We start from the raw sequence: 23,525 nt of genomic DNA, 5'->3' as shown, positions 1-23,525 counted from the left end.
GATGCAGAAAAAAAATGATTTTGAATTTGCAACCTGATGGAGCTCAGTTTAGATGGATTAGTAAAACAAGTCCCACACACTGCTAGAAGGGCAAATATTTTTTCAGAGCTAGATGCAGAAAAAAATTATATTCAATTTGCAACCTGATGGAGGTCAGTATAGATGGACTAATAGAACAAGTCCCACAAACTGCTAGAAGCCCAAATATTTTTTCAGAGCTAGATGCAGACAAAAAATTATTTTTAATTAGCAACCTGATGGAGGTCAGTATAGATGGACTAATAGAACAAGTCCCACACACTGCAAGAAGGCCAAATATTTTTTCAGAGCTAGATGCAGATAAAAATGATTTTTAATTTGCAACCTGATGGAGGTCAGTATAGATGGACTAATAAAACAAGTCCCACACACTGCTAGAAGCCCAAATAATTTTTCAGAGGTAGATGCAGAAAAAAATTATATTCAGTTTGCAACCTGATGGAGGTCAGTATAGATGGACTAGTAGAACAAGTCCCACACACTGCTAGAAGGACAAATATTTTTTCAGAGCTAGATGCAGATAAAAAATATTTTAATTTGCAACCTGATGGAGGTCAGTATAGATGGACTAGTAGAACAAGTCCCACACACTGCTAGAAGGCCAAATATTTTTTCAGAGCTAGATGCAGACAAAAAATTATTTTTAATTTGCAACCTGATGGAGGTCAGTATAGATGGACTAATAGAGAAAGTCCCACACACTGCTAGAAGGCCACATATTTTTTCAGAGCTAGATTCAGATAAAAATTATTTTGAATTTGCAACCTGATGGAGGTCAGTATAGATTGACTAATAGAACAAGTCCCACACACTGCTAGAAGCCCAAATATTTTTTCAGAGCTAGATGCAGATAAAAATTATTTTTAATTTGCAACCTGATGAAGGTCAGTATAGATGGACAAATAGAACAAGTCCCACACACTGCTAGAAGGCCAAATATTTTTTCAGAGCTAGATGCAGACAAAAAATATTTTTAGTTTGCAACCTGATGGAGGTCAGTATAGATGGACTAATAGACCAAGTCCCACACACTGCTAGAAGGCCAAATATTTTTTCAGAGCTAGATGCAGACAAAAAAATATTTTTAATTTGCAACCTGATGGAGGTCAGTATAGATGGACTAATAGAACAAGTCCCACACACTGCTAGAAGCCCAAATATTTTTTCAGAGCTAGATGCAGACAAAAAATTATTTTGAATTTGCAACCTGATGGAGGTCAGTATAGATGGACTAGTAGAACAAGTCCCACACACTGCTAGAAGGACAAATATTTTTTCAGAGCTAGATGCAGAAAAAAATTATATTCAATTTTCCACCTTATGGAGGTCAGTATAGGTGGACTAATAGAATTATGCTATGCCCAAAAGGTTTTACTTCACTAGGTGCAGTAAAAAAATTGGTATTCTATACACAGGTGGTGTATCTTGCAACACAGATAGGCTACTCCACTGACTAACACACTCTGCAATAGGCCGAAGAGGATTAGCTTTGCTAGATTCAGCCAAATGCTGTGAAAAAAACTTGCACAGCACTGGCACAGACCTGCCTGGCAAAAACTGATAGGAACTGATGTAACTTAGTCCTGAAAAGGACTGCAATTACAATTAGTCTTTACTCCCACAACCTATCTATTTAAGAGCACAGACCAGCCTGATAAAAGTCGTAGGAAATGCTGTAACCTAGTCCTTAAAAGGACTGCAATCACAACTATTCCCTACTCCCAAGCTATCTGTAGATTTGTGCGTAAATTTGCTTGAAATTAACAAGGTATAGCGCACACAGCAACAGCGGTGCCGTCTAACACGCACCTGCAGCAGTGAGAAAATGGTGGCGACGGGGAAAATGGCTGGGTCTTATAGGGCAAGGACATGTGACATACACAGCCAATGACACATGCCCTTGCTTGTGTGAAAAAAAGCACTTCGCTCCGTGTGTGCGCTGCTGATAGGCTGACAGATTGCACCCCCCCACTGTAAATGCGGGAAAGAGAAAAAAAAAAGGAGATCTTCATTATTCCTGCAGAGATCCATCCCCTGCCCCTCCCCCCGCCCCGCTGTACACTCAAACTGCGTATTAACATTAATTTTCATCATTACTGAGAAAAAATCCAGTTATGATTTTGGTGCACGAACAGTTATCGAACATAACCTCGAACAGCCGAATTTTTCTCAAATCGTTCGTGTTCGCCGAATGGCTCGAACACCGCCCAAAACAGCTCGAATTTGAGATTGGCGAACAGTTCGAGTCGAACAACGCTCATCTCTACTGCTAACATTAGGACCATGGTTCTCTCTTCAGTACTCTTCCCTATCTGTCTAACAACAGGAATGAGTTCCTTTTGCCCATTTAACTCCTCCCACCATGGGCTGGCCCCCAGTAGTTAACCCACTCCACTGGTTAGCTAAGTGCTGCAGGCCCCAAACCAGATAAACAACATTCAAAACATTCAAAACAGCATGGCATTATATAATGATTGGATTTTCAAGGGAAGGTGTCGACAGCTTCTCCACTCCTTTATACTCCCCCTTCCCTTAACAATGGCTGTCCTTGGCCATCAAGGACCTGCTAGACAATAAAAGCAACCACACCATAAAACAAAATATTATGTATTCTTCAACTTGGGACAATCTGGAATATCTTCTCCTTTAAGGTGCAGCAGTCCTTAGAGTTGAACTAGTCCTTCTTGGTAAGGACCCTGGAATTGAAATAAATTACATGTCTTTTGATGAGATATATGAACTATTAATATATGGAAAATTGATGGGATTTATTGTAAAAGTAGATATATATCTGCGAGATTACTATAACTACAGATAATGTTTACTTAACAGATATATATATATATATTTTTTTCAGCTAATGTCAGGATAAATTGATGCAATGTTATGGAAGATAAATAATTAAAGGAGATAAATGTGTACAAACAATTAATAAAGAGAATCCCATAAGTAGCTGTCAAGCAAGGTGTGGGAAAAACTTAGTGCAACACAAAGGGAAGAGGGAAAGGGGGAAGTGGAGACCTCCTAGGCTGATCTAATATCACCCTGTCTCCACTAACGTCCCTATATTGGTTCTTCACAAATCGCCGCACGCGTACCTCGCCCTGTCTTTCCCTGGCATTTGGCCCTGGCTAGGGAAGGAAGGGGATGAGCGCTAGTCGATCCCCACTGAACACTAAAGACAACAAGGGGGAACAAACAAGGAAAGATAGCTTAGCTTTAGTCGACTCCAGACAAATGCGCACCCATCCTCTAGCACCAGAGAGGAAGAAGTACTGCTCTTGCTCTAGCCTTCACAAGGGATAATGTGAATATCATCAGCACCTCCCTCTAGCCAACAGCAAGTATTTATACACCCAGGCCAGGGTGTAAATTAGACAGAGGAAGGTAGCCGCTGGGTCCTAGAGAGACAGCTTCTAAGAAGGTGTCTGTAATGCCAAATGAAGAGATCTCCTGCAACCAACTGCAGGGCAACTGTCTGTCACTTCTGACACACCCGTGACAGTAGCACTCTTGATACCAATCTCATCACCAGTGATCATAACTTTGAACCACATTATTTGTGTATGTATTTTTCTTAATTTTTTTTAAATAATAAATATTGTATTTTAAAGCTTTAATTGACTCCTATTTCTCTTGTATTGTATATGTATTAGTCAGAACTGTGTCTGCCCTAAAAGATGCAAGTGAATTACATACACACAGGCAATTAGATATTATATACTTAGTATAGGCACAGTCTCCTCCCGCTCCTCCCTGACCTCCCAACCACAGTGGACTATTAACACATAAATGTACTGAACAGTGTCATAATGTAATGGTAAAATAGGACCAATCTATAAAGCCATCTATTGAGAGGGGACATGTCACCGTCATGTTGAGGAATGACACATGGATTCATCATAAATTGAAATGGAAAAAAGAGCTAACACTTTATCTGACTCTGATTGATCTATGACCTCCTGCTGTGAACAGGTAATAGAAGTAGATTGTCTAATGAAGAGCAGACACATAGTCCGGACAAAGTCTGTATATGAGGCTGGGAGGCTTGACTTTTCTTCTATCACCTGGGCAAATAAGATTCCTGGCTTCAAAGCCACATTTGATCAAAAGTTTCAGAAGCTCTGGCACTGGTGTCCTGTTAGGAATATTGTTTTTTGTGATAGGTCTTATAGTTATGGGAGACATATTGTTGATGTCATGTCAAAGTAGCGGACACAACGCATTTACTTGCACTTGAATTAATATCCCCTATGATGAAGCGGTGAACATTTACAGCAAAATATGCATATGGATCTCTGAGGGGGATTCTTTCTGTGCTGGCCACTTTCTTTTGAGCTCCATTTTTCATTCTGGTATGTTTTGTGTTCTCTACTCTTGGGTGGCACACCATCCCTTGTGTATATGCTTGAGCATAGGGATGGATATTTGGTATTTAACCATGAGTGACTTTGTAAATCCCTAGGTGCTCTTTTACATACTGATACCCATTTTTTCCATCATGTCTTTTGTATTTATGCTGATCAATATGTAATTTTTTGTGATTTTTTGACGCTTGAATCATGGACATCTTGGGCTATGCACAGCCTTATTTTGTTTGTCTCTTGTATTTTGCACTGTTTGCTACATGTAATAACTGTTTTTAACTATTTTCTAATAAAAATCTGTTTTATCTTGAGTCAATGAGACTCCATCTTTCCTCCTGATTCTCTATTATCACTATAAAATGATGATAATTACAGTAACAATAATTTGTGTATCTTTCTTCAGCTTCAAAAAAATCACGGATGCCTTAATTTTTTTTTACAGACAGGGCAAAAAAGTGCCCTATTTTTATGTACTGAATTTCTGGATGTTTGGCAATCCTGATGCTCAGACACAACCATTGCACAGTATATAACAGGGGCACATTTACTGTATAAGATTATCTCAGCACAGGAACAAACATTTTTTGAACACCTACTTGTGTAACTTAATTAAAATTTACTTTGTTAGTGGAACAACCCCTTTAAGGCTTCCATACACATTAGATGGCTGTCAGCCGAACGATCCTTCGGCTGATTGTTCATCTAACAGCCATCAAGGCCGCCACTCCCATACGCAGAAACACTCATTTTGGCTGAGTGCTCCTTTGACCTTTATGAGAAAGCCACTGACAGACATGTTTGCCAGCAGCTTATCGCCAGGAGATCAAAATAATCATCAGTTCAAAATGTGACATGCCTTGACAATCAGTTGACCAACCCCCCCTTACACATAAGAGTGTTGGCCAAACCCTTCGATATTGGCTGATGTGGTTGAGATTAGTCTAATGTGTATGTTTTTTTTTTTATAAGGAGCAGATTGACATTACCTGCTGTCATTCAGGCTATCTACAAATACACCCATATTCTTCTCTACAAATGACTTTCCTATAGAGATGAGCTGATATTTTGAAATTCAAATTTTCTACATTTTCCCCAAAAATTAGATTTTAATAAAAATTTGTGCGGATTTCAATACTGGAATGCTTGTAATTGGTTGTAAAAATATACATGGGGGAGAGGAGAGAAAGAACCTCGCTGACCATGAGGTATTACACTTTATAGAAGAGAGGACTATACTGAGCATAAGTGCTTAAAGTCTACAGGAGAGAGAGAGACTAACATGCAGACGATAAGAAGTTATACTCTACAGGAGAGAGTGAGAGAGGACATTGCTAGCCATAAGAGCTTACACTCTACAGGTGTGAGAGAGGACCATGCTTGTTGACCATGAGGGCTTACACTCTACAGAAGGGAGACACATACCCACTGACTCTTTAGATGGAAAATGACTGACATACAAAATGTGCTCTGCTGGGAACCGCTGATCTCTGATGACCTAGGTACTGACCACCCATGTACAAAAGCTGTCATAGCTGCAGGGTATTATGTAAAAGCCTGCATGGCAAGGCAAAATGACATTTGCCTTCTTTCTGATGCATCAGCAGAAATAGTACCAGGTAAGTGTTCTTTTTTTTTTTTTTTGCGAGCTGTGAATTGAATCTGAAAATGTTTGAATTCGAGTGAAACTGTGAATTTCAGGAAATTAGACTTTAACTCGATTCTCCATGAATTGATCTGCCTATGTCTCCTCTCCTAGTTTTAACCTCCCTAGAACACCTGATGCCCCCATATTATTTCTGCCCCGATACATAATTTTACATTTATCCACCTTGCACTTCTTCTGCCAATGGCTGCCCAAACACTTTTATCCAAGTTTATCCAAGTCAGCTTGAAATTTATGAACATCTCCCACTGAGTGCACCTATACTACAAAGCTTCAAACAGAAAAACGTACCAGCACATACAGACTAGTGTGTATAGGTGCCAGTTAAGACAACAATTCTAAGAAAAATATAGCTGCACTCTAAAATGCTTAGAATAGTAAATTTAGAAAATTTGAACTGCATTACTGCCATGAAAGATAGATAAGTGCTACATTATGTACATATGGAATATTGGAAAAATGGAACAGTAATATTGCTCTAGAACAATTTACAGTGAAAAAAAGGTACTTAGTACATAAATTGGCCAACGTATAAGAGGCCAAAAGCTATCGTTAAAGCGTACCTTATTGTTGGGTCCCTATCATGATAAGACACCTTCTAATATTCCATATGTTCATAATGTAGGTGGATTCATAACTGGCTCAGTGATCATACTCAAAGAGTGGTAATAAATGGTTGCACGTCCAGTTGGAAGAGTGTTTCAAGTGGGGTACCACAAGACTCTGTCCTGGCCCCAGTGTTGTTCAACATTTTTATAAATGATCTATATAAGGGAACTGAAGGAAAACTAATCAAATTTGCAGATGATGCAAAGCTAGGAGGTATACCTAACACTAGAGAAGACAGAGAAAGGACTCAGAAGGATCTAGATAAGCTTGAACAATGGTCAACGACTATTAGTATGGTATTTAACAGGGAAAAATGCAAGATTCTATATCTGGGCAAGAAAAACAAAAATTACATCTACAGATAGGGAGGAATAGAACTAAGCAACAGCACGTGTGAAAAAAACTTGGGTATACTAATAGATCAGAGACTGCACATGAGTCAACAGTGTGATGCAGTAGGAAGAACAGTGTTTTGGGATGTATTAAGTGACGAATAGAGTCTAGATTGCGTGAAGTAATTAGCACCCTGTAATCCACCTTGGTCTGACCTCATCTGGAATACTGTGTCCAGTTCTGGGCACCACATTTTAAAAAAGCCATCGAAAAACTAAAGTAATTTCAAAAAATAGCTACCAGGATGGTGAGCAGACTACAAACTATTTCCTACGAGGAACGGTTAAAGGATCTGGGAATATTTAGCTTGCAAAAAAAGTCCTACTGATGCGCCATTTCTAGGGTGGCTGAGGGCTCAAGTTATTAGCCTCGGAGGGGGCCAATATCCATGGTCCCTTCCCTGGCTATTAATATCAGCCCACCGCTGTCTGTTTAGCCTTTGCTGGTTAGATGTTACAGGGGGACCCTACATACATTTTTTTCTGGGGTCCCCCTGCAAAATAGCCAGTAAACACTAGTCAAATAGCCGTCAGCTGTTATTAATAGTTAGGGAACATTTGGGCCTAATGGCCCCTTCCTAAGCTATTAATATCAGCCTGCAGATGTCTGTTTAGCATTGTTGGTTAGTGAGTATAGGGTGGATCCAGTGTCAATTTTTTGGGGGTCTCCCGTATAATAACCAGTAAAGGCTAAGCAAACAGCTGTCAGCAGATGTTAATAGCCAGGGAACCTTTAGGGCTATTGGCTCGCTCTCAGAATATTAATATCAGCCCCCAGCCGTTGGCTTTCCCTCTGCTGATTATGAAAACGAAGGGTGACCCCACGCCTTTTTTTTCCTGTTTTTTTTATTAACGAGTATAGTAAAATACACACTCAAAATACAAACCCAAGGTAACCTTAGTTCACAACCTCCAGGTATTCCAGCAGGTGTAAATGGCAGTAACCTTAAAGTAGTTGTCCGGTCAAAACCGATTGTGCTCTGTGGAGATTCGCTGGTTTCTGGATTGGAAAGTATGCATGAGTTATACATACCCCCGGCCAGTGGGTGCTGCTTCCCTCTCCATACACTAGACTGCTACGTCACTAGACGGGGTGCAGCCTCTGCTCAATAGTGTATGGAGTGAGGCTGTGCCCACTGGCCGGAGGTAATGTAAAGTATAAAAAAGTCAGTTATAACTCTGGCACTCAATAACTTTTGACTTGTATAAATTCCAAAAATTATTAGTGATAAGTCAGCCAGACCCAAATGAAAGCAAATACATAAACAACGTTTCAGCCTATATTGGCCTTTTTCAAGGTATCTGTGTATATACAAAAAAGAAACAAAAAAATCAAAAAATCTGTATATGACAAAAATAAATAATATTATTAAATATGTGAAATATTTTTACATATATGCATTTATATCCATATATACCATTTAAACCACCAACCTAAAATATGGAAATCAGTATGTGGACATAATAAACAAGAATTGCGGACAAATTCTATGCATATAATGTAGCATAACATGTAATTCATATATACTGCATAGCAGGAGTAGGGGTTGGGGTCAAGACTCCATCAAAAAAATCCATCAGAAAAGTCCATCAAAAAAATTAATCAAAAAATTTCATAAAAAAATTCCATCAGAAAAATTCCTAAAAGAAAATTCAACTGGATAATTCTAGTGTCTCCATAATAGAACCTATATAGGTGAACGAAAAATAAACCAAGTAAAAAATGTGTGACCATTAGTAATGTCTCCCAGCCATAAATACAAGGCTAGTAAGAAGAAGGTGATGTCCCAAATGTGCCAAAGAGTAAGTCTCCATAATAACACTGAAATGGGGACGTTAATAGTGTTACCTAGTGGCTGTGGGGTCCTGTCGTCCAAGTGTGCGGTCTCTGTGGATGCCGCTGTGTTGAACAGTGTCCATACTGCTTTAAGTGTACGCCAGAAAGGGCCGTGTGTGCTCACTTCCGGTGACGTAGTGGCCGGCATGAGGGGTAGTAGTGCGCAAGCGCGAGCCGACTCGCGGCAAGAAAAGACGAAAAAGGCCAATGTGAAGAGGTGCATGCGCAATAGAGAACAAAGTGCATGTAAGAAATACAACTCACCAGCGGCAAGAGAAAGCATAGATGGCAGGATCTGCCGTCATAGAGCATGGAAGACATACAAAGAAAAGAGGGGGGGTGTGGCCGGAATGGCACCTTTCCGTGTTTAAGTTGCCTACAGTGTTCTAATATAAATAAAGGGGACTCTTTCATCGGTTCCCCGGTTAAGGAAACATTATTTTATTAAGGGCCACTACACCTGAAAATAATTTTTTGTGGTCTATTTAATTAAATGCCTGTGAGGTCTCGGATATGTTGGAGAAACAACCCAGCATATCCGAGACCGTATCTCTCAGCACAAATCCACAATTAGATGTGGTCGTACTTTGTTGTCTATCCCGACCCACTTCATCTCCAGGGGACATACAATTGCCCAGTTGAAATACCAAGTCATTGATCATGTTCCATTAGCATGGAGAGGAGGGAACTGGATTAAAAAACTTAAAGAGCGTGAGTCCTACTGGATTCATTCCCTTAAAACTTTATCTCCTATGGGTCTTAATCGAGAGTACGATATCCACCATTAATGATTTGTTCCTGTCTCCTGAATATTAGTGTTTGGTATTTTACAAAGTTCCTCTATTCTCAATATTACTTGTGTCTATATATTGAAATAGGATTATTGATGGTTTACTTTCCTATGCATAATATATGTTTTTTTATATATTTTTTTCAGACTATCCAGTAAAATTTCAACAGGTATACATTTTACTCTTGTGTCTCCATTATTCTTTCTTCCTTTTTTCCCTATTTTTTTCCTCTTTTTTCCCTTTTATATTTTTTTATATATTTTTTATCTTTTTAATTATTTTTAATTATTTTTTTCCTTTTTTTTTTTACTGTTTTCTTGTATTTTCTTTTGGTTATCTCCCTCTAGTCTTTATTCCTCCCTCCCCCTCTTTTCTTTGTATGTCTTCCGTGCTCTATTATGGCAGATCCTGTCATCTATGCTTTCTCTTGCCGTTGGTGAGTTGTATCTCTTACATGCGCTTTGTTCTCTATTGTGCATGTGCCATCCAGCGGCATCCACAGAGACCGCACGCTTGGACGACGGGACCCCACAGCTACCAGGTAACATTATTAACTTCCCCGTTTCAGCGTTATTATGGAGACTTACTTTTTGGCACATTTGGGACATCACCTTCTTCTTACTAGCCTTGTATTTATGGCTGGGAGACATTACTATTGGTCACACATTTTTTACTTGGTTTATTTCTCCTTCACCTATATAGGTTCTATTATGGATACACTATAATTTTCATTATTTGCATAGAATTTGTCCGCAATTCTTGTTTATTATGTCCACATACTGTTTTCCATATTTTAGGTTGGTGGTTTAAATGATATATATGGATATAAATGCATAAATGTAAAAATATTTCACATATGTAATAATATTATTTATTTTTGTCATATACTGATTTTTTTATTTTTTGCTTCTTTTTGTATATACACAAATACTTTGAAAAAGGCCAATATATTCCGAAACGTTGTTTATATATCTGATTTCATTTGGGTCTGGCTGACTTATTACTAATACATTTTGGAATTTATACAAGTCAAAAGTTATTGAGTGCCGGAGTTATTACTGACTTTTTTATTTTTTACAGCAGGCTAGATATCAGTTTGAAATTGTTTGGAGCATATCTTCTATGTTATAAAGGCCTCATCCACACTGTCAGGGATTCCAGACAGGGATGACACCGGGGAGATCACACGATATCTCACCGTGCCATCACGCTGTCAGTATTTTGTCCAGAATTGCGAGCGCACGATCCAGACTACTCACTCCTTGGATATCGGCAAACGACCAGTGAGAGTATGGCGTCACACCTTGTGATTCCACCGCATGGAATCCGTGTTTACACCCTGTACTGTCACTGTCAGCTTCACGATAGCCGGTTATTAATATTATTTTCTGCCACCACCGTCCAGATTTGAAATATAATACAGGCCTGGGCGGACGCCTGCATTTTGGTAGTGTATATGGCTTCGGGGGAGGGAACGATTACAGGACAAAAGAAACAGAACTATTACATTTTATATTTAATCCAAAAGGGAGGCAGTGTTTAGGAAAAATATGTACACAAGTCTGTTAGAAAGGAGACATTAACATACATAAGCAGTTACATAAAATAAACAGGATAAAAAGGAGAAACTTACACTATAAATTTCACTGCGACCACTCAATATAGGTGGAGGGGAGACGCTTCAAATACTGTTATCGAATAGAGTCCTTCGCCATGATAGACATATACTCCCGGACAGAGAACATGGCTTCAGCCTCAACAAACCATTTTATTCTGAAGGGAGACCCCCCCTGTGATGACATCACCGGGGCTGGGCTCCACCCCTCACCTCAGATCTGTATTAAAAACCTGATTTTTGGGATAACTCATCGTTTGTTGATTCCAGAAGCCCAAAAATGATATCATATTTTCCATTATGATTTTACCTTAATTTAGAGACCACACAATGCGTAGCTGCAGTCTGCTATTCTGGTGTTTTTGCGTTACAGCTCTCCAGAAGGGCCTACGACTATGAAAAACTGAACATAAATTCCTGGGCTGATTTGGTCACTAAAAATATGGCTCCCGTTACTGTCAGAAGCATGGAACCCACAATATTTCATATTACATTTCGGAGTCGGAGCGTCTGGAAATTTATGTCAAACTCTCTTTGAAGCTCGGGAAAGCAAATCTTCCCAGTTACAAGCCAATTAGTGCAATCCTGTCGCTAATTACCCCCTGCGTGTGCCAGGGACAAGAGGCTCGCATCCTAAGTAGCTTGGTGGCACCTCTTGGCTGCCATATGTTTGTGTAAGGCCTTTTGGCTGTGGGTGATAATTTGCGGGAAGACACTGTAGGTTGTCATCTCTGGACTGTCAGCTCTCAAAAGATGGATAAGGGAGAGGGGTGAGATAGAAGAGGAGCGTGGGAGGAATGGTCAATATTCTGTTAATATTTTCCAGACATCAATATTTCCCTGACAGACACTAAAAAAAAAATACCTTTTTCTGTTACTAACATGATACAGCAGGCTAGATGCCAGTTTGAAATTTCTTGGAGCATATCTTCTATGTTATACAGACCTCATCCAGACTAAAAAAATACTTTCTTCTGTTACTAACATGATACAGTAGGGAAGATCTCAGTTTGAAATTGTTTGGAGTATATCTTTTATGTTATACAGGTCTCATCCACAATTTAATAAATACTTTCTTCTGTTACTAGCATGATACAGTAAGGGAGCTCTAAGTTTGAAATTGTTTGGAGCATATTTTCTATGTTATACAGGCCTCATCCACAGTAAAAAAAAATACTTTCTTCTGTTACTAACATGATACAGCAGGCTAGATCTCAGTTTGAAGTTGTTTGGAGCATATCTTTTATATTATACAGGTCTCATCCACAATAAAAAAAAACTTTCTTCTGTTTCTAGCATGATACAGTAGGGGAGCTCTGACTTTGAAATTGATTGGAGCATATCTTCTATGCTATACAGGCCTCATCCACACTAAAAAAATGCTTTCTTCTGTTACTAACATGATACAGCAGGCTAGATGTCAATTTGAAATTTCTTGGAGCATATCTTCTATGTTATACAGGCCTCATCCACACAAAAAAAAATATTTTCTTCTGTTACTAACATGATGCAGTAGGGGAGATCTCAGTTTGAAGTTGTTTGGAGCATATCTTCTATGTTATACAGGCCTCTTCCACAGTAAAAAAATACTTTCTTCTGTTACTAACTTGGTACAGAAGGCTAGGTGTCAGTTTGAAATTGTTTGGAGCATATCTTCTATGTTATACAGGCCTCATCCACACTAATAAAATAATTTATTCTGTTACTAACATGATACAGCAGGCTAGATGTCAGTTTGAAATTGTTTGGAGCATATCTTCTATGTTATACTGGCCTCATCCACACTAAAAAAATACTTTCTTCTATTGCTAACATGATGCAGTAGGGGATATCTCAGTTTGAAATTGTTTGGAGCATATATTCTATGTTATACAGGCTTCATCCACACTAAAAAATTACTTTCTTCTGTTACTAACATGATACAGCAGGCTAGATGTCAGTTTGAAATTGTTTGGAGTATATATTCTATATTATACAGGCTTCATCCACAGTAAAAAAAATACTTTCTTACTTTCTTCTTTTACTAACATGATGCAGTAGGGGAGATCTCAGTTTGAAATTGTTTGGAGCATATCTTCTGTTATACAGGCCTCATCCACACTAATAAAATACTTTCTTCTGTTACTAACATGATGCAGTAGGGGAGATCTCAGTTTGAAATTGTTTGGAGCATATCTTCTATGTTATACAGGCCTCATCCACAGTTAAAAAAATACTTTATTCTGTTACTAACATGATGCAGTAGGAAGATCTCAGTTTGAAATTGTTTGGAGCATATCTTCTATATTATAGAGGCCTTTTCCACACTAATAAAATACTTTTTTTCTGTTACTAACGTGATACAGCAGGCTAGATGTCAATTTCAAATTTCTTGGAGCATATCTTCTACGTTATACAGGCCTCATCCACCCCAAAAAATATTTTCTCCTGTTGGTAACATCATACAGCAGGCCAGATGTCAGTTTGAAATTTTTGGGTGCTGATATAATTCTCCATACAGTGGTACTCATGATAAAATCTAAATTTGTTTTCTTACTATCGTGCTACTTAAAGCAGGCTACATTTCATCTTTAACCCCTTAAGCCCCGGAGCATTTTCCGTTTGTGCATTTTCGTTTTTGCTCCCCTTGTTCCCAGAGCCATAGCGTTTTATTTTTTGGTCAATATGGCCATGTGAGGGCTTATTTTTTGCGAGACGAGTTGTACTTTTGAACGCCATTACTAATTTTACCATATCCTGTACGGGAAAATGGGAAAAAAATTCCAAGTGCGGTAAAATTGCAAAAAAAGTGCAATACCACAGTTGTTTTTTATTTCTTTTTTTTACCACGTTCACTAAATGCTAAAACTGACCTGCCCTTCTTATTCTACAGGTCATTACGAGTTCATAGACACCAAACATGTATAGGTTCATTTATATTTAAGTGGTGAAAAAAAATTCCAAAATTTGGTAAAAAAATAAATAAAAAAATAGCGCCATTTTCTAAGACCCGTAGCGTCTCCATTTTTCGTGATCTGGGGCTGGTTGATGGCTTATTTTTTGCGCACCGGGATGATATTTTTATTGATAACATTTGAGGTAGATCCGATGTTTTGATCGCCCGTTATTGCATTTTATTGCAATTTTGCGGCGACCAAAAACCGTAATTTTGGCGTTTAGAATTTTTTTCTCGTTACACCGTTAACCGATCGGATTAATTCTTTTTTTATATTGATAGATCTGGCGATTCTGAACGCGGCGATACCAAATATGTGTATGTGGGGTTTATTTTTTATTATTTTATTTTGAATGGGGCAAAAGGGGGGTGATTTAAACTTTTATATTTTTTTATTTTTTTTTATATTTTTAAAAACTTTTTTTTTTTACTTTTTGCATGCTTCTATAGTCTCCATAGGAGACTAGAAGCAGCAACTATCCGATCGCCTCTGCTACATACAGGGGACGAGCAGGTCCCCTGCATGCAGCAGAAATGGTCCTGTGCTATGAGCGCCGACCACTAGGTGGCGCTCATAGCGAAAAGATCATGACAACCACAGGCGTCTGCTGCAGACCCTGGGTTGTCATGCCCACCCATCGGCGACCCGCGATCACGTGACCCGGTGGGCGGGGCTTATGACGCGCTACCCGGAAGCTCGCGTTAAATGCTGCTGTCAGAGATTGACAGCGGCATTTAACATGTTAACAGCCGCGGGTGGATCGCGATTCCACCCGCGGCTGTTGCGGGCACATGTCAGCTGTAAGAATCAGCTGACATGTGCTCCGTTCAGTGAAGGCTCAGCGCAGCAGCCCTCACTGAACGGGCAGTACGCAAATATGCGTACTAATACGTCCCCGGTATTTAAGGGGTTAAATTCTTTGGTGCTGATATTGTTCTCCACACAGGGGTACACATGATAACATTTAAATTGGTTTTCTTTAGTGATGAGCGAACGTGCTCGCCACTGCTCGGTACTTGCTCGAGCATCATTGTGCTCGACGAGCTTGGCGAATATTTCCGGGTTGCTCGGGCGGGAACTCGGGTCCCCTCCCTGCATGTTTGGCGCTCTTTAGAGAGCCAGTGAACATGCAGGGATTGCCATTCACTGTAATGCCGTAGCCATGTTGGTTGTGGGCATTACAGTGATTGGCTGGCCACACAGCATCATCAGGTGTATATAAGACCGGGCGCCGCCATGCTTGTCACAGTCTACTCCAGAACCAGGCAGAGTATGGAGAACTGCTGCTGCGTCAGGGAGAGATTTGCTTCTTCATAGTTAGTATAGGTATTCCAAAACATATATATACAGTACAGACCAAAAGTTTGGACACACCTCCTCATTTAAAGATTTTTCTGTATTTTCATCACTATGAAAATTGTACATTCACACTGAAGGCATAAAAACTATGAATTAACACATGTGGAATTATATACGTAACAAAAAAGTGTGAAACAACAGAAAATATGTCTTATATTCTAGGTTCTTCAAAGTAGCCACCTTTTGCTTTGATGACTGCTTTGCACACTCTTGGCATTCTCTTGATGAGCTTCAAGAGGTAGTCACCGGAAATGGTTTTCACTTCACAGGTGTGCCCTGTCAGGTTTAATAAGTGGAATTTCTTGCCTTATAAATTGGGTTGGGGCCATCGGTTGTGTTCTGCAGAAGTCTGGTGGATACACAGCTGATAGTCCTACTGAATAGACTGTTAGAATTTGTATTATGGCAAGAAAAAAGCAGCTAAGTAAAGAAAAACGAGTCGCCATTACTTTAAGAAATGAAGGTCAGTCAGTGCGAAAAATTGGGAAAAGTTTGAAAGTGTCCCCAAGTGCAGTTGCAAAAACCATCAAGCCCTACAAAGAAACTGGCTCACATGAGGACTGCCACAGGAAAGGAAGATCAAGAGTCACCTCTGCTTCTGAGGATAAGTTTATCCATGTCACCTGCCTCAGAAATAGCAGGTTAACAGTAGCTCATATTAGAGACCAGGTCAATGCCACACAGAGTTCTAGCAGCAGACACATCTCTTCAACAACTGTTAAGAGGAGACTTTGTGCAGCAGGCCTTCATGGAAAAATAGCTGCTAGGAAACCACTGCTAAGGACAGGAAACAAGCAGAAGAGACTTGTTTGGGCTAAAGAACACAAGGAATGGACATTAGACCAGTGGAAATCTGTGCTTTGGTCTGATGAGTCCAAATTTGAGATATTTGGTTCCAACCACAGTGTCTTTGTGCGACGCAGAAAAGGTGAACGGATGGACTCTACATGCCTGGTTCCCACCGTGAAGCATGGAGGAGGAAGTGTGATGGTGTGGGGGTGCTTTGCTGGTGACACTGTTGGGGATTTATTCAAAATTGAAGGCATACTGAACCAGCATGGCTACCACAGCATCTTGCAGCGGCATGCTATTCCATCCGGTTTGCGTTTAGTTGGACCATCATTTATTTTTCAACAGGACAATGACCCCAAACACACTTCCAGGCTGTGTAAGGGCTATTTGACCAAGAAGGAGAGTGATGGGGTGCTACGCCAGATGACCTGGCCTCCACAGTCACCAGACCCGAACCCAATTGAGATGGTTTGGGGTGAGCTGGACCGCAGAGTGAAGGCAAAAGGGCCAGCAAGTGCTAAGCATCTCTGGGAACTCCTTCAAGATTGATGGAAGACCATTTCCGGTGACTACCTCTTGAAGCTCATCAAGAGAATGCCAAGAGTGTGCAAAGCAGTCATCAAAGCAAAAGGTGGCTACTTTGAAGAACCTAGAATATAAGACATATTTTCTGTTGTTTCACACTTTTTTGTTAAGTATATAATTCCACATGTGTCAATTCATAGTTTTGATGCCTTCAGTGTGAATGTACAATTTTCATAGTGATGAAAATACAGAAAAATCTTTAAATGAGAAGGTGTGTCCAAACTTTTGGTCTGTACTGTATATACAGCTCTGGCAAAAATTAAGAGACCACTGAACAGTTTTCTATTGGAAAGCATGGAAAGACTGGTGGAAAGCATACCAAGACGCATGAAAGCTGTGATTAAAAATCATGGTTAGTCCACCAAATATTGATTTCTGAACTGTTCCTGAGTTAACACATAAGTAATTTGAGGTCTGAAAGCACTGTTTCTTTTTTAGTATTTTGATGCTTTATCATTTGCTGCAAATAAATACTAAATTTTTAGCTTTGAATTTCGGAGACATGTTGTCAGTATTTTATAGACTAAAACAACAATGTACATTTTACTCAAAGATATACATGAAACAGAAAAATCAGAGAAACTGAAAAATTTGCAGTGGTCTCTTAATTTTTGCCAGAGCTGTATATCCAAATGAACTAACAGTCCTTCTGAGGAGTAATCCAGCTGCATATATTCATTGGTGATAGCAGGAGTTAGGCAGGCAGGCAGACTGCAGTGCATATAGTGCAAGAGGGTCCATTGAACGTTCCTGCTGCTGTTCTAAGGCTGTGTGCCCACTATGCGCTTTATAAGTGTTTACGCAGCGGCAATTCCGCTGCAGAAATGCTTAAAAAACGCTTGGTAGAAGGCCTGCCATGTTCCCCAATGATAATCCGCATGTGCTGTGCACATGCTGCGGAAATTTCGGCTGCGGGTTATCATTGCGGAAAAAAACGCAGCACTACCAATTATTTTGCGGAAGCGGTGCATTTTCGCAGCCATTTCAATGTGCGGATGGTACCCGGGTCTGGAGGAGAGGAGACTCTCCTTCGGACCCAGGTACCATAGAACCTGTAAAAATAAGAATAAAATAAAAAATAAATATTATATTTACCTTCTGATGGCCCCCGGTGTGCTTGTCTTCGCTTGCCGGCAGATCGCGGTGGACTGAAGGACCTGCGCTGACGTCATTTAGTCATGTGACGACAGGTCCTTCAGTGTACCGCGAGCTGCCGGCAAGCCGAGACGCATCGAATCAAGACTCCGGGGGCCATCGGAAGGTAAGTATAGATTTATTTTTTTATTTTTTAACATTTTTTACGGTCACACTATATAAATCCATGCAGTTTGCATGGATTTATATAGTGTGACCAAGTTGTCAAGCACTTTCCAAGTAATGCTAAAATCACTTGAAAAGCGCTTGTCAACCCGCATGCGGAAATGCATGTGAAGAACGCTTCACATTCGCTTGTCCCTGGCAGGAAAAATGCATGTACAATCCGCATGCGTTTTTTCTGCCAGGGAGATGCAGAAACGCTCAGGAAAAAATCCGGAGCATTTCTGCATTGTGGGCACATAGCCTTACAGATATTTGTAGACATAGCGCCAGATATCAGGGGCCAGGGAATTTTTTTTTATCTTAATCCTGGTTATTTGCTTAAAAAGCAATCCAGAGTACACTATTTTTCTGCTTCATTTGCTTGTTCTCATTGCAGAATAAAGCCAGATCTGTTACATATTTCAGAGATAAAAATCCAGAAATTTAAACTGAACGTTGAAAATATTGGCCTTCTTTTCCATTCTGTTGCAGTGTGTCGGTCAAGCTAGTCACACTAGGTGTCTGTGACGAATAGTGTTAGTAAATTACAGGCCTGCTATTTAAATCCGTGGTTCTCTGTCAGACATAACACCTATAAGAGTGTTCCAAAATCAGACATTTCTTCAATTTTCATTTCATTGCAGTGTGTCAGTCAAGCTATTCACACTAGTTGTCTGTAAAGAATAGTATTAGCAAATTACAGACCTGCTATTTAAAATTGTGGTTCTCTGTCAGACAGTCACATATAACTGCATTCCAAAATCAGCCATTTCTTGTGAACGTGAAAAATATTGTCCTCCATTAAAAATGGGCAAGGTGCGTGGCAAGGGACGGGGAAGTGGATGTGATGGTGCATGCAGAGGCCGAGGCTGAGGACGTGGCCGTGGGCAAGCTGAAATTGTGCCATAACAAACACCCACATCTTGTCGCTTGACCTTCCTGTCCCAATTACTAGGGGACCGCAGAACACCACTATTGAATACAGAGCAGTGTCAAAAGGTTTTTGGTTGGATAGCAGATAAAGCTTCCAGTCACTTAGCCAACACTACCACCACCCTATCTTCCACACGGTCAAGTCTCAGTAGCCGTGAGTCTGGACCGCATATTCCTCACTCTGATCCTCCTTCCTCCCACCATGCTGAGTGCCCGGAGACCACTGATCCCACACTTTGACACACAGAAGAGCTGTTCACTTTTCCATTTGTAGATTCGGGCCTCTCACCCGGCCAGCTTCAAGCGAGTCAAGAAGAGAACGTGTGTAGCTGACGCGCCCCCTGGGCCGCGTGGGGAACCCGGAACCGGGCCTTTTGTGGGATGCTGTGGGTTGTAGTCACCGTGGCGGCGACCCGGTCCCGTGGCTCAGGGTGGTCAAACCAGTAGCAGTCTATTTATGGGTTTTTTATGGTTTTATGTCCGACTACGCCACCCGTGGATTGCGGTCAGTGCGGACCGCCGCTGCACGGCCGACCGCTGGGGCTGATGCTGTATGCAGCTGAGGTTGTGTGACTCCCCACGGGAAGAGTGCAGCCCCAGGGCAGTGTAGTAGATGGTGGGGGTGATGGTGTGGGCGTCCCAGCACTAGTAGTGCTGTATGCGGTGAGAAAGCACAGAGACAAGGTGTTGCAGTTCAAGTTCTTTACTCACAGTTCTCATCCAGGTCACTTGTGCACAGATAGGACCGCCCGAGCCGTGCTGCATCCACCAGGCAGGGGGCTCGATCAACCCCCAGGTAATTCCGGAGTGTGGCACAGGACTCCCTTCTATCCTTTCGTCAGCCGTGCCCCACCAGTGACACTACCTCTGTCAAGCTGCCTCGGGTCTTCTCCTGGGAGGACTGGGGGTCCACTTCCCTGACCCTATGTGGTGTGCCTTTCTAGTAGGTGTAGTGAGGGGTCGCACCAGTAAATGGTCACGACCGCCGGTCCTTGGCTGAGGATTAGTCGCCTCCACCAACTTGGGATCCGGTACCCTGTTCTGCCAACCCGTCACCCGCAATCTCCTGGGTCCTTAGGGTTCCTTCTGCCTTCGTGTCTCTGGGCCTCTCTTGGTGTTCTGTTCCTTCTTACTTTCTTTTCTGTTCCTTTCTGTTTCTGTCCTCTCTGCTGGCTCTGGCCTTCACTCCAGGCCTGCCTCGTGGAGCTGGGCCCAGACTGAGCCACAGCTCCCTGTCAGCCCTCTCTGGCTGAACTCCTTCTCTTCTCTTCCAGTGCTGGCTGGGCCTCACAGGCTAGGCCCGCCTCCGGAGCAGAGCTCCACAGAGGCCCTGCTCTGTCACTTCCTCTCTCAGACTGAACACTGTTCTAAGATAGTGCCCACCTTGTATACCTCCCTCTCTGTGTATGAGCCCAGGTGACTTGCAACCAATGGGCTCCTACCTATGCCCAGAAACCCTCCCCTCCTGCTCCTACATCACTGGGTTTTCCTTCCCCCTCCCCACTCCAGCCAGGGACAGATTCTGTCGTGCCTGCATTACTGTACTAATGGGAGCACCATTGAGCTGTCCACCGGAAATGGGGTGTGTGTGATGCATGCAGCTAACTGAGTCCCGGTCCACACACCATCCTTACCCGGGAGTGGGACATCACACCTCTGGTTGAGGTGCAATGCCTCTGTAGCGACCGAACCCTCGGGGCGCTACATAGCGATGCCCAAATATTGGAGCAGCCACGGTCACACAAAGGCAATGGTGGGAAAGTGCAATTACTGTCGCAATAGGTGGATGATGATGATGATGAGACACAATTGCCAAAAAGTCAGGAGGAGGACCAGGGTGCGGAAGTGGAAGGCGAGGTGGTGGATGATATAGTAACTGACACAACCTGGCAGGGGGACATACAAAGCGAGGACAGCAGCACACAGGGGGAGGGAGGCATAGCACCACAACAAGCAAGAAGAAGCAGTGTGGTGGCCACAGAAACAAGGCGGGAAAGCGCTCCTCGCAACGCCAACACGACGGAAGTTGCCAGTACAACTGTTAGGTCTTCCCGAGTCTGGTTGTTTTTTAAAGACTCTGCAGATAACCCCAAAAAGGCCATTTGTACCACCTGCCAGGCCAGCATCAGCAGGGGTAGCAAAACTAGCAGCCTGACCACCAGCAGCATGATCGGGCACATGGCAGCAAAGCACCCGACAAAGTGGGCTGAACCCCAGGGTCCAGCAACAGTGTCTGCGGGTGACAACACTGCTTGTTCTGCTGTTGTGCATGCACGCCAATCCCCTGTCCATAGCACATGCCAAGATGCTCCCCACCGTGCACCTGTCATTGAACACTCTCAACTAGCACCATCAGCAAGCACGTCCACGTCCTTGTCCCAGCACAGCATTCACTTGTCCCTACCCCAGTCTTTGAAACGCACGCGCAAATACGTAGCCAATTCCCCACAGGCCACATTACTAAATTTACACATTTCGCGACTACTTGCTCTCAAAATGTTGCCTTCTGGCTCGTGGAGACAGAAGCATTACACAACCTGACGGCGGCGGCTGTCCCTCGGTACTCGGTCCCCAGCCGCCACTATTTCTCCCGGTGTGCCGTCCACGCATTACACGAGCTTGTGTCCCACAACATTAGACGTACCCTCATCAACGCAGTTACTGGGAAAGTCCACCTAACCACGGACACGTGGAAAAGTGCTTGTGGGCAGGGACTGTACATCTCGCTGACAGCACACTGGGTTAATATAGTGGAAGCTGGGACCCAGTCGGACCTTGGGAAGGAACACGTCCTCCCGACGCCGAGGATTGCGGGCCCTGGATCAATCAGGGTTGCCCCCACATTCTACACCTCCTCCTCCTCTTCAGCCTCCATCTCTGAAATGACCACAAAGCTGGAAGCACTGCAGCACTCCCTCTGCCAAGCAGCAACAGGCTGTGCTGAAACTAATATGCTTAGGTGACTAAACCACACAACGCTGAAGAGTTGTGGACAGCTCTGAAAGAGCAAGCAGATCTGTGGCTGACACCGCTGACCGTACAGCCAGGCATGGTCTTGTGTGAAAATGGCCAAAACATGGTGGCGGCTCTGAGTCAAAGCGAGTTCATACACTTACCATGCCTGGCGCATGTGCTTAACCTCATGGTTCAGCGGTTTCTCAAATCCTACCCGGATCTGTCGGATCTGCTTGTCAAAGTACGCCGCCTGTGTGCCCATTTTAGAAAGTCAGCTACAGCTTCCGCCATCCTTGCCATGCTTCAGCAGTGTTTGCAGTTTCCAGCTCACTGACTGATCTGCGATGTCCCCACGCACTGGAACTCTACATTGCAGATGTTGGGAAGGATTTGTGAGCAGAAGAGGGAAGTTGTTGACTTCCAGCATCAGCAAGTCCGTCGGTATTAAGGTCAGACTCCACACATAAAACTTCAGGAGTGGACATGGATGTCAGACATTTGTACCATCCTCCAAAACTTTGAGGACTCCACCAAGATGGTGAGCAGCGATGACGCCATAATTAGCGTCACCATCCTGCTTCTCTGTCTTCTGAAATGCTCTCTGCTCACAATCAAAGAGGATGCATTGTAGGCGGAGCACGATGAGATGGAGCAAGGAACCATACAGGGTGATTACACACAGCCCAGCCTCATCTCATCCCAACGTGGATTGGGTTACAATGAGGAAGAGGAGGAGGAGGAAGAACAGGAGCTAGTTTCCTGCGCTGTAGATGGTACTACCTGCACAACTGTCATACCATCTGTTCAGCGTGGATGGCCTGAGGACAGGGAGGAGGAGGAAGAGGAGAATGAGGAGGAGAGCATGGTCAGTCGTCCTCTTGGTGAGGACACGGAAGTCTTGCCTCTTTGAATTCTGGCACACATGGCTGAGTTTATGTTATGTTGCCTTTCCCGTGACCCTCACGTAGTTCAAATTTTGGGTGAAAGTCATTACTGGTTGGTGACACTTCTAGACCCACGCTACAAGGAGAACTTTCTGTCTCTTATTCCCTTGCAGGACAGGCCTAATAAAATGGGGCAGTACCAGAAGGCCCTTGTTGGGGAATTATTTAAAAAATTCCCATCTGAAAACTGTCATAGTTTGTTGGACAACCAAGGAGTACAGGCAAGAGAGACATAAATGCAATCCAGCAGAGGCAGGGGAGCACTGTCAAAGTTCTGGGACAGTTTTCTCAGACCCTCCCATCGCACAGGCCGTGAGGCGCGGGGTATTCTCCCAAGGAAGGAAATGTTTCGGAAGATGGTGAGGGAATACCTTGCCAACCGTACCAATGTCCTCCATGATTCCTCTGT

Source organism: Phyllobates terribilis, unplaced genomic scaffold, assembly GCF_046119375.1.
Source record: "Phyllobates terribilis strain yellow unplaced genomic scaffold, ASM4611937v1 Scaffold_12__6_contigs__length_324123572, whole genome shotgun sequence".
Taxonomy (NCBI): Eukaryota; Metazoa; Chordata; class Amphibia; order Anura; family Dendrobatidae; genus Phyllobates; species Phyllobates terribilis.
The sequence above is the reverse complement of the archived record's forward strand: the minus strand, read 5'-3'. Positions refer to the sequence as shown.